This window comes from Tamandua tetradactyla, chromosome 24 (assembly GCF_023851605.1).
Source record: "Tamandua tetradactyla isolate mTamTet1 chromosome 24, mTamTet1.pri, whole genome shotgun sequence".
In the NCBI taxonomy this organism is placed as follows: Eukaryota; Metazoa; Chordata; class Mammalia; order Pilosa; family Myrmecophagidae; genus Tamandua; species Tamandua tetradactyla.
Window position 1 is genome coordinate 40,745,349 of NC_135350.1, and position 12,231 is coordinate 40,757,579.

Here is a 12,231-nt window from a genome sequence, read left to right on the forward strand (position 1 = left end):
TGGAAATTAAGTATGGTCTAAGGTGATATATATATATATATATATATAGGTGCCAAGTTGACAAGGGGTGGACTGTCATGGTTAGGGACAGGTGTCAACTTGGCCAAGTTGTGGTACCTGTTCATCTGATTGGGCAAGCACTGGCCTGTCTGTTGCAATGAGGACATTTCATAGGATTAGGTCATGATCACGTCAGCTACATCCACAGCTGATTCCATTTGTAATCAGCCAAAGGGGAGAGTCTTCTGCAATTAGTGATGCTAAATGCAATCATGGGAAGTCTTTTAAGGAGGACTCAGAGGAGACAGGTTCCATTCCTGCTTTGGCTGGTGAGCCTCTCCTGTGGAGTTCATCCAGGCCATCCATTGGAGTCATCGGCTTTGCAGCCTGCCTTGTGGATTTTGGACTCTGTGTTCCTACGGTCATGTGAGACACTTTCATAAATTTTATATTTGCAAGTGTTCCCTGTTGATTCTGTTTCTCTAGAGAACCCTAACTAATACACATGTCTTCTTTTTTCAACCCATAATACTCCATTTAAATATAAGTATAAAAACATTTTTTCTCATTTAAAAAAATCTCTTTAAAATAAATTATTTAGGGCATTCTAAAATTCCTTTCAGTAATGTTTTGTAATTTTCAGAGTAGAGATTTTCAGAGTAATTTTATTTTTAGGTTTCTGAATTCTGGTTCTGGCCTTGATGAAGTAAATGAAACCCAATTTATCCCCCAGCTTAAAAAAAACAAGAAAATCAGACCAAATATATGAAGCAATGAGTCTCAGATATGTGGCAGGTAATGCATGACTCACTGGAAGATTCGCGAGGCCTGCAACAGCTCCAGGTACCTGCTTGAAGTTAGTTTCCAGGACAGATTTCAGGGACGATGAACACAAACAAATTTCAGTGAGTTGAGGGGATAGAGATTGAAGTTCAGGGATGCCAAAGTGGCAAGAATTTTAGGGGAAGAATACAGAAGAAATGAGAGCTGCACATCTATGCACACACATGAGTATACACTATTTCACACAGAGAAAGAGACAGAAAGAACACAAATGTTCTGGAGATTTGCAAGGGACCTGTTGATATTTTTGCTATGTATTATGAGGATATAACCTAATGCTGGGAAAAGAACAACAGAAAATAGTAGGGTGAACAATTTCCAGACATCACAGGGAGCTGGGAATATTTCATTTTCCCACCAGCTAGAATAGAAGGAATTTTTAATACACAGGCTATCATGTAAAATGCTCAGAAAAAAAGTCCATCAATTTTGAATTCTATAAATATCTTTCAAAGTGGTGATAAAATAAAGACTTTTACAAAAAAAAATCCTAGCAAATTCATTGTAGCTGAGCTTCAGAAGTGTTAAGGGCAGTAAGAAGATAAAACTGGATGAAAATTTGGATATATACATACACTAAAGGGTGCTAGAAATGTAGAAATGTAAGTATGGATGTATTTTTTCCTCATCTTAAAATGTCTGTAAAGGATAATTATTTAAAGCACAAAAATAATAACAATGCATCGTGGAATTTATATGTAAAGGTAAAATGCATGACAACAATAACAAAGAACTGGTAGGGGATGGGATGCAAGTGTATTATTGTAAGTTCCTTATACTACATGTGAAGTGATAGAGTATTATTTCAATTTAAACTGTGATAAATTAAAGATGACATTCTAAACCCTAGAACAACCATTAAACCATATACAGTTAATACTGGACGTAGATCATATTAATACCATTTGAGAGTGAGCTGACTCAAATATATATTTTATTCTTTTGGAAACTAAAATGGGTTCACCCTTATTAAAATAAGATTAATCTTCTTTCCACCTGAGAATGTGGATTGATTCTAACTGAGAGCCTGGAGTGTTCACCAGTGGCCTACTTCCTTGACTGATTCTGGACTCCAATTTTTGCCTCCCTCACACTGTGAGACTGTCTAAAAGTACTGTTGATTTTCTCTTAGCTTTCTGTTTGACTTCTCAGTCTCTTGGTCATTGCTTGAAAACTGGTGACTCTTCCAGGGAAAACCAGCATTGAGAGTTATTGGGCTCACCTTAGTGTACCTCTTCTCTCCTCAGTGCTTCTGTTCCTCAAGTCCTGGCTGCTTTGGAGCCTTTAATTTTTCTGGTCCCTCAGTTCCGTGAAACTGACAAAATCTTTGCCCACTTTATCAGTATCTTAGCTGTAGCTCTCTGTTTGGCTTTGTGATCACTATTCCATTGCTTAAAAGTAGGCAAAGGCACCCAGGGGAGAAGTAGTGTGGAATAACAGGTTGCCAAAATGAATATCCCTTCTCTCTTGAATCTTGACACCTCAAGCCCAGCCTGCCTTTGTAGTTCTTTGAAGCCTTCAAACAAATTTTTAAAATATTTTATTTCATATTTATTAATTGTTCTCAATGGGAGGGGTATTTGATACAAGTTAGTGAGAAATAGAGGAAATCAGAAGTCCCTGTCCCTATTTTACATTTTAATTCCAGAGAAGATGCAAAATGTTATCTTAATGTTGCCAATATTATAGGTGGAAAATATCTCAATGTCATTTTTTATATTGTTTTTATTAGATAATTTTTAATTCTTTAATTATGAATATCTTTCTTCTGTTTATAATATTTGAATTTCCATTTCTATGACCTTGTTTGTTCCTCATTTGCCCATTTTTCTATGAGTTGTTAACCTTTTTCATATAGATTTGTGAAAGCTTTCTATACAATGTGGAAATTAGCTCAAAAGAAATTAGCTCAAAAGAAATAAAAAGACAACAGAAAAAGAAATAAAAGGATAACAGAGAAAAAAAGATTATACATGCCATATCCCTTACCCCTCCCTTTCGTTGATCACTAGCATTTCGATCTAAATTTATTTTGACATTTGTTCCCCCTATTATTTATTTTTATTCCATACATTTTTCTCATCTGTTGATAAGGTAGATAAAAGCAGCATCAGACACAAGGTTTTCACATTCACAGAATCTCATTGTGAAAGCTATATCATTATACAATCATCTTCAAGAAACATGACTACTGGAACACAGCTCTACATTTTCAGGCAGTTCCCTCCAGCCTCTCCATTACGTCTTGACTAACAAGATCATATCTATTTAATGCATAAGAATAACCTCCTGGATAACCTCTTGACTCTGTTTGGAATCTGTCAGCCATTGAGACTTTATTTTGTCTCATTTCATTCTTCCTTTTGGTCGAGAAGGTTTTCTCAATCCCTTGATGTTAATTCTCAGCTCATTCTAGGGGTTTTCTCAATCCCTTGATGCTGAATCTCAGCTCATTTCAGGATTTCTGTCCCACATTGCCAGGAAGGTCCACACTCCTGGGAATCATGCCCATGTAGATAGGGAGAGGGCAGTGAGTTTGCTTGTTGTGTTGGCTGGAGAGAGAGGCCACATCTGAGCAACAAAAGAGGTTCTCTTGGGGGTGACTCTTAGGCCTAATTTTAAGTAGGCTTGACCTGTTCTTTGTGGGGTTAAGTTTCATATGAACAAACCCCAAGACTGGGGGCTCAGCCTATAGTTTTGGTTGTCCACACTGCTTGTGAGAATATCAAGAATTCAACTTGGGGAAGTTGAATTTCTCCCCACTCTCACCATTCCCCAAATGGGGCTTGCAAATACTTTCCCATTCACTGATCAAATCACTCTGGGATTCATCGGGGCATCACTCTGGACAAACCAACAAAATCTCATGTCCTACCTGAGATTCCAAGTACTTATGACATTCAATTAAACTGTCTACATAAGTTATATTAGGAAATGCACTAGTCAAAATAAATTTTGTACCACATAAACATTTTTTGCTTTAGTCTCACACATAAGTTAAAATTTTTAAATATTAATTACTATCAATTTTCAACACCCTGCTGTAATGACGTTCCTATGTTCTTCCTCATGCAAAAACTTTTTTTAAATTTGTACATTTAGTCATTATCATACTCTTTAGGTCTTCCTAGATTATACCATCTCAGTCTTTACTATCTATCTTTCTTTCTGATTTCATTTGTCCCCCAGCCCTCCTCCCTCTATCATTTTCACATTCAGCTTCATTCAGTGTTTTAACATAATTGTATTACAGTTAGGTAGTATTGTGCTATCCATTTCTGAGTTTTTACAATCAGTCCTGCTGCACAATCTGTATCCTTTCAGCTCCAATTACCCAATGCCTTACCCCATTTCTATCTCCTGATGGTCTCTGTTACCAATGAAATTCTCCAAGATGTTCACTAATGCCAGTTCATATTAGTGAGACCATACAATATTTTTCCTTTGTTTCTGGCTAATGTCACTCAGCCCAATGTCCTTAAGGTCCATCCATGTTGTTATATACTTCATGACTTTATTCTGTCTTATGGTTGCATACTATTCCATTGTATGTATATACCACAGTCTGTTTAGCCACTCATCTGTTGATGGACATTTTGGCTGTTTCCATTTCCATCTCTTTGCAATTGTAAATGATGCTGCTATAAACATTGATGTGCAAATGTCTGCTTGTGTCCTTGCCCTCATGTCCTCAAAGTAGATACTTAACAATGGTATTGCTGGGTCATATGGCAATTCTATATTTAGCTTCCTGAGGAACCGCCAAACTGCCTTCCACAGTGGTTATAGTATTGGACATTCCCACCAACAATGGATAAGTGTACCTCTTTCTCCACATTCTGTCCAACACTTGTCATTTTTTATTTTGTTGATAATGGCCATTTTGGTGAGTGTGAAATGATATCTCATTGAGGTTTTGATTTGCATCTCTTTAATAGCCAGGGAAGTTGATCATCTTTTCACGTGCCTTTTGGCCATTTGTATTTCCTCTTCTGAGAAGTGTCTGTTCAAGTCTTTTGCCCATTTTGTAACTGGGTTGTCTGTGTTTTTGTTGTTGAGTTGAACAATCTCTTTATATATTCCGGATACTAGACCTTTATCTGATATATCATTTCCAAATATCATCTCCCATTGTGTAGACTGTCTTTTTACTTTCTTGACGAAGTTCTTTGATGCACAAAAGTGTTTAATTTTGAGGAGTTCCCATTTATTTTCTTTCTTCAGTGCTCATGCTTTCGGTGTAAGGTCTAGGAAACTGCCTCCTATTGTAAGATTTATGAGATATTTCCCTACATTTTCTTCAAACAGCTCTATGGTCTTAGATCTAATGTTTAGGTCTTTGATCCATTTTGAGTTAATTTTTGTATAGGGTGTGAGATATGGGTCCTCTTTCATTCTTTTGCATATGGATATCCAGTTCTTTAAGCACTATTTATTAAAGAGACTCTTCTGTCCCAGGCTGAGTTGACTTGACTGCCTTATCAAAGATCAATTGCCTGTAGATGAGAGGGTCTATATCTGAACACTCTATTCTATTCCATTGGTCAGTGTATCTATCTTTATGCCAGTACCATGTTGTTTTGACCACTGTTGCTTTATAATATGTCTTAAAGTCAGATAGTGTGAGACCTCCAACTTCATTTTTTTCCCTCAGGATACTTTTAGCTATTCGGGACACTCTGCCATTCTAGATAAATTTGATTATTGATTTTTCTAGTTCTGAAAAGTAAGTTTTTGGGATTTTAATTGGTATTGCATTGAATTTGTAAATCAATTTAAGTAGAATTGACGTTAACTATGTTTAGTCTTCTAATCCATGAACACGGTGTGCCCTTCCATTATGTAGGTCTGCTGTGATTTCTTTCCACAATTTCTTGTAGTTTCCTTTGTATAGATCTTTTGTCTCTTTAGTTAAATTTACTCCTAAATATTTTATTCTTTTGGTTGCAATTGTAAATGGAACTCTTTTCTTGATTTCCCCCTCAGATTGTTCAATATTAGTGTATAGAAACACTACAAATTTCTGAGTGTTGATCTTGTAACCTGCCAATTTGCTGTATTCATTTATTAGCTCTAGTAGTTTTGCTGTGGATTTTTCAGGGTTTTTGACATATAGTAATCATTTGCAAACAGTGATAGTTTTACTTCTTCCTTTCCAATTTTGATGCCTTGTATTTCTTTTTATTGTCTAATTGCTCTGGCTAGAACTTCAAATACAATGTTGAATAACAATGGTGACTGTGGATATCCTTGTCTTTTTCCTGATCTTAGGGGGAAAGTTTTCAGTTTTTCCCCATTGACGATGATGCTAGCTGTGGGTTTTTCATATATTCCCTTTATCATTTTGAAGAAGTTCCCTTCTATTCCTGTCCTTTGAAGTGTTTTCAACAGGAAAGGATGTTGAATTTTGTCAAATGCCTTTTCTGCATCAATTGAGATGATCACGTGGTTTTTCTGCTTTGATTTGTTGATATGGTGTATTACATTAATTGATTTTCTTATGTTGAACCATCCTTGCATACCTGAGATGACTCCTACCTGGTCATGGTGTATAATTCTTTTAAAGCACTGCTAGATTTGATTTGCTAGAATTTTGTTGAGGATTTTTTGCATCCATATTCATTAGAGAGATTGGTCTGTAGTTTTCTTTTTTGTAATATCTTTTTCTGGCTTTGGTATGAGGGTGATTTTGGCTTCATAGAATGAGTTAGGTAGCTTTCCCTCCTCTTCAGTTTTTTGGAAGAGTTTGAGCAGGATTGATACTAATTCTTTCTTGAATGTTTGGTAGAATTCACATGTGAAGCCATCTGGTCCTGGACTTTTCTTTTTGGGGACCTTCTTAATGACTGATTCAATTTCTTTAGTTGTGATTAGTTTGTTGAGGTCGTCTGTTTCTTCTCGAGTCAATATTGGTTGTTCATGCCTATAGGAAGTTGTCCATTTCATCTACACTGTCATCTCTATTAGCATAAAGTTGTTCATAGTATCCTCTCATTACATCCTTTATTTCTGTGGGGTCAGTGGTTATGTCTCCTCTTCTATTTCTGATTTTATTTATTTTCATCCTCTCTTTTCTTTTTGTTAACCGTGCTAAGGGTCCATCAATCTTATTGATTTTCTCATAGAACCAACTTCTGATTTTGTTGATTTTTTCAGTTGTTGTCATGTTCTCAATTTCATTTATTTCTGCTGTAATCTTCATTATTTCTTTCCTTTTGATTGCTTTGTGGTTAGTTTGTTGTTCTTTCTCTAGTTCTTCCCAGTAGACAGTTAATTCCTTGATTTTTGCCCTTTCTTCTTTTTTGATATAGGCATTCAGGGCAATAAATTTCCCTCTTAGCACTGCCTTTGCTGCATCCCATAAATTTTGATATGTTGTGTTTTCATTTTCATTTGCCTCGAGATATTATTGATTTCTCTTGTAATTTCTTCCTTGACCCACGGGTTGTTTAAGAGTGTGTTGTTGAGCCTCCACATATTTTGAATTTTCTGGCACTTTGCCTATTATTGATTTCTAGCTTCATTCCTTTATGATCTGAGAAAGTATTTTGTATGATTTCAATCTTTTTATATTTATCAAGACTTGCTTTGTGACCCAGCGTATGGTCTATCTTTGGGAATGATCCATGAACACTTGAGAAAAGGTGTATCCTGCTGTTGTGGGGTATAATGCTCTATAAATGTCTGTTAAGTCTAGCTCATTTATTGTGTTATTCAAATTCTCTGTTTCTTTATCGATCCTCTGTCTAGATGGTCTGTCCATTGATGAGAGTGGAGAATTGAAGTCTCCAACTATTATGGTAGATGTGTCTATTTCTCTTTTCAGTGTTTGCCTCTTATATTTTGGAGCATTCTGGCTCAGTGCATAAGTATTTATGATTGTTATGTCTGCTTGTTGAATTATTCCTTTTATTAATACATAGTGTCCTTCTTTGTCTCTTTTAACTGTTTTACATTTGAAGTCTAATTTGTTGGATATTAGTATAGCTAGTCCTGCTGTTTTCTGGTTGTTATTTGCATGAAATATCTTTTCCCAACCTTTCACTTTCAACATATGTTTATCCTTGGTCTAAGATGTGTTTCCTGTAAACAGCATATAGATGGGTCCTGTTTTTCAATCCATTCTACCAGTCTATGTCTTTTGATTGGGGAGTTTAATCCATTAACATTTAGTGTTATTACTGTACAATCAGTACTTTCTTCCACCATTTTGCCTTTTGGATTTTATATGTCATACATAATTTTCCTTCATTTTACCTTTACTGATAGTCTTCATTTCTACACTCTTCTCCACACCTCTCTCTTCTGTCTTTTTGTATCTGTCTCTAAGGCTCCCTTTAGTATTTCTTGCAGAGCTGGTCTCTTGGTCACAAATTCTCTCAGTGATTTTTTTGCTTGAAAATGTTTTAATTTCACCCTCATTTTTGAAGGACAATTTTGCTGGATATAGAATTCTTGGTTGGCAGTTTTTCTCTTTTAGTAATTTAATTATATCACCCACTGTCTTCTTGCCTCCATGGTTTCTGCTGAGAAATCCCTTCATAGTTTTGTTTGGCTTCCCTTGTATGTAATGGATTGCTTTTCTCTTGCAGCTTTCAAGATTCTCTCTTTCTTTGACCTCTGACATTCTGATTAGTAAGTGTCTTGGAGTACATCTATTTGGATCTATTCTGTTTGGGGTATGCTGCACTTCTTGAATCGTAATTTTAAACCTTTCATACGAGTTGGGAAATTTTCAGTGATAATTTCCTCCATTAGTTTTTCTCCTCCTTTTCCCTTCTCTTGGGACACCCACAACATGTATATTCATGTGCTTCTTATTGTCATTCAATTCTCTGAGTCTCTGCTCTTATTTTTCCATTCTTTTCCCTATATTTTCTTTTGCTTGTCAGATTTCAGATGTTTTGTCCTCCAGTTCACTAATCCAATCTTCTGCCTCTTGAAATCTGACATTGTAGGTTTCCATTGTTCTTTTCATCTCTTCTCCTGTGCCTTTCATTCACATAAGTTCTGTGATTTGTTTTTTCAGACCTTTGATTTTCTTCTTTTTGTTCATTCCTTGCCTTCTTTATATCTCCATCAATTCATTGATTTGATTTTTGATGAGGTTTTTCATGTCTGTTCCAACATTCTGAATTAATTGTTTCAACTCCTGTATCTCATTTGAATTGTGGGTTTGTTTTTTGACTGGGCCATTTCTTCAATTTTCCTAATGTGATTTGTTATTTTTTGCTGGCATGTAAGCATTTAATTGCCTTAATTAGTTTATTCTGGAGATTGTCTTCACTTCTTTTAGCTAGGATTTTCTTGCTGGATGACTTGTTGTCTATCTATTCTTTGACATTCAGTTCAGCTTATTCTGGACCACCAGCTTAGTTTTGTTTAACAGGGCAGAATTTTTCAGTTCTTGTTTCTTACCCTGCCTTTATGGTGCCTTTTCTCCCCCCACCCTTAGGAGGGTCCTCTTAGGTATTATAGACCCCAGCCAGATTTTCCTAGACCAAACTGGCCTCCTGTCAGGAGGAGTCACCTGCATCATTTTTCCCTGAGGGTGAGACCCAGCAGGTTGAAAGATTTTCCTGTGAAGTCTCTGGACTCTGTGTCTTTCCTATCCTGCCCAGTATGTGGTGCTTTTCTGCCTGCAGGTCCCACCAGCATAAGGTGATGCAGTACCTTTAACTTCAGCAGACTCTCCCTGCTGGGGGCATGGTGGAGACAGAGGAGGGGTTGTAGGTTGGGTTTAATTGCTTCAAATTTCCAAACCCTGGGGTCTGAATTCCTTGAGGGAGGGATTCCACCTGAGCTGGGCCTCATCCCTCTTCTGGGGAAGGCACAGTCTCCAGACAAGCTCTCCAACAAGCTTGTTTCTGCTTATGCCTGGGGCAGTTGCAGCCTGAGAAGACCTGCCACTGTATCCAATGGCAGTCCAGCCTTTGTAGAAGCACAACCACAAAAAAAAGTAAGAGAAAAATCCTTCTCAAAGCAGGACCCCTGTTCCCCAGGTTTGCCAATCAAGAGCACAAGTTGGTATGTTGCTTTCTGTACCTTTGGATCCTATGTGCCACCTCCTTTCCTTCAGAGCCCAGACCCTTTCAAGTATTATGTGCTATCCGATCTAAAAAACCTGTTTCTTTCTTTCTTTTTCTGTCAGCCCTGCCCCCTGGGCACCAGGGCAAAAGTCAGCAACCTCCAATTTGACCAGGTTCAGTTGAGCTGGGGGCCTATTTTTAGTAGTTAGAATTTGTGAATTAATTCCCCAATTGAAGCTTAGTTGTGCTTAGCCCCTGCTGCTGGTAAACTCTCTTTCCTTTCCCCTCTGGGAAGCAGCCTGTGGGGGAGGGGCGCCAGCCACCACAGCTTGGGGACCTCACGGTTCTGGTTGGGGGGGGGTGGCTCACAGTTGGTCTAGCTGGTCCAGACTTGGGTATGCTGTGTGTCCAGTCACTGACTTGGCCCCAGGAGTTTTTCTGTATTGTTCCTGGCTATTTGGATGAACTAAATCCCACACCTCGCTAAGCCACCATCTTGGCTCCTCTCTCAGCAGAATGATTTTTAAAAAGGTGCTTATGTGAACATTTCACATACATCTTTAAATATTTCAATGGTTTCTCATTGAAAATTTGGTTTACAAAAAATGGTTTACAAGGCTTCTCTGATATGCCTCCTCCCATCTACTTATGTTGCCTCATCTCCAGCTGCTACCTATAACAAAATCTTTTTTCTTTCGCTCTAATGTGCCAAGCCCTTCTCCTGGAGCCTTCACACATGTCATCTGCCCCTGCATCTGTTCCTGCATCACTTTCTTGTTCTTCAGGTCTTCAGTGGTACTTCCTTAGGGAAAATTTTTCTGCTTTTCTGATAGTGTTTTCCACTATATGCCCTTAGTGCATATTGTAATTTCTTTGTAGCTCCTGACCCAATTATACAACAAATAACCATTTGTTTAATTAAGTCTCTATCTGCTACTATAGTCTAAATTGTTTTGTTAGGAATTCTCTGTCTTCCATTCGCTTTTTCTTTTTGTTTCTTAATGGATTCTTAAGAAATGTTTGTTTGAAAACTATTGGTCGAATAAATGAATGATTGATGTTTGAGAGGTCAACAGTAGGCAAATGATGAACACTTTAGTATTGTGTTTACTGTGATGATGAGTTTATACTTTATAAGACAGAAAATGGAGAGCCATTGGAGCCATTAATTTAACCAAAATTAAGTAATTAATCCTTAACTAAATCCTGCAATGCAGATAAGCCTTATCTTCATTTTTACAGAATAACTCAAATGTACCATACTTCAAATGATTGATGCTTTCAAATCTCCAATACCAATGGCCTGATTTTCTCTGGAAACATGTAGAAACCCAAATTTACATAGTAATTATGTGTTCAATTGTGCTGAGGAAGCAAGTGGCAGGTCCAGATAATCTTAAAAAAAAAAAAAAAAACACTAGTAATGTATAAAAAAGGAGGAAAGCAGTTTTCTTTTTATTCTTCTTGAATGACATTATTCATATAGAATTCCCTTATAAGAAGTCCTCCAAAGCTTAAAAAAACAAACAAACCCAAAACAAATTAAAAATAAAAACCTTGGTAAATGCGATCCAAAGGAATGGTGGAATTTGCCTCTTGACAAGGGAAAAAGAAACTACAGTGTATCTGGAGATAACGATGGTGCAAAGCCTTTTCCTTACCATTTAGAACATAAATGCTAGTGTTAAGTTACATTCTGTCTATTACTATTAATATACCTTCTGTGTGAAGAAAATTGGTGTGAGGAGAATTTATGTCAAAATAAAAAAAGAATTTGTGAAATGCTAATAAGAATGTAGTTCCTCAGCCTTATGTTTTACATGGCATCTGATAAATATGCCATTTTAAAAACGCTATTTTTGTTTTTGGAAAAGAATAGCACTTTTTCTCTCTTTTTTTAAATGACAGAGAGATAATTCATGATGGTCGTGAAACAAAAAAGGAAAGTCGCATCTATCTATCTATCTATCTATCTATCTATCTATCTATCTATCTATCTATCTATCTATCTACCTACCTACCTACCTACCTACCTACCTATCTCCTCAATACACACCGTGTTCCACTGTGTTCAGAAGGCCATCCACGGACATAAATGGAAAAGGTGAGCGACTGGTTGATGGGATTTTAGTTCAACATAAACATTTCTTTCAATTCTGCTTGAAATTGTGCAGAAGTGCCAGAAATATCATTGTTTAGAGATTCGACTTCTATTTCTTTCTTTTTTCAGATGGGTGTTTCAGAAGCAAAATTTACTCCAAGTATATACATACCCTCCTCTTCTCTTTACCTAACAAGTGGAGGGTAGTTCAGTAAACAATAACAAATGCTTTTCCAATAATATGATCTTTCTCTGAGG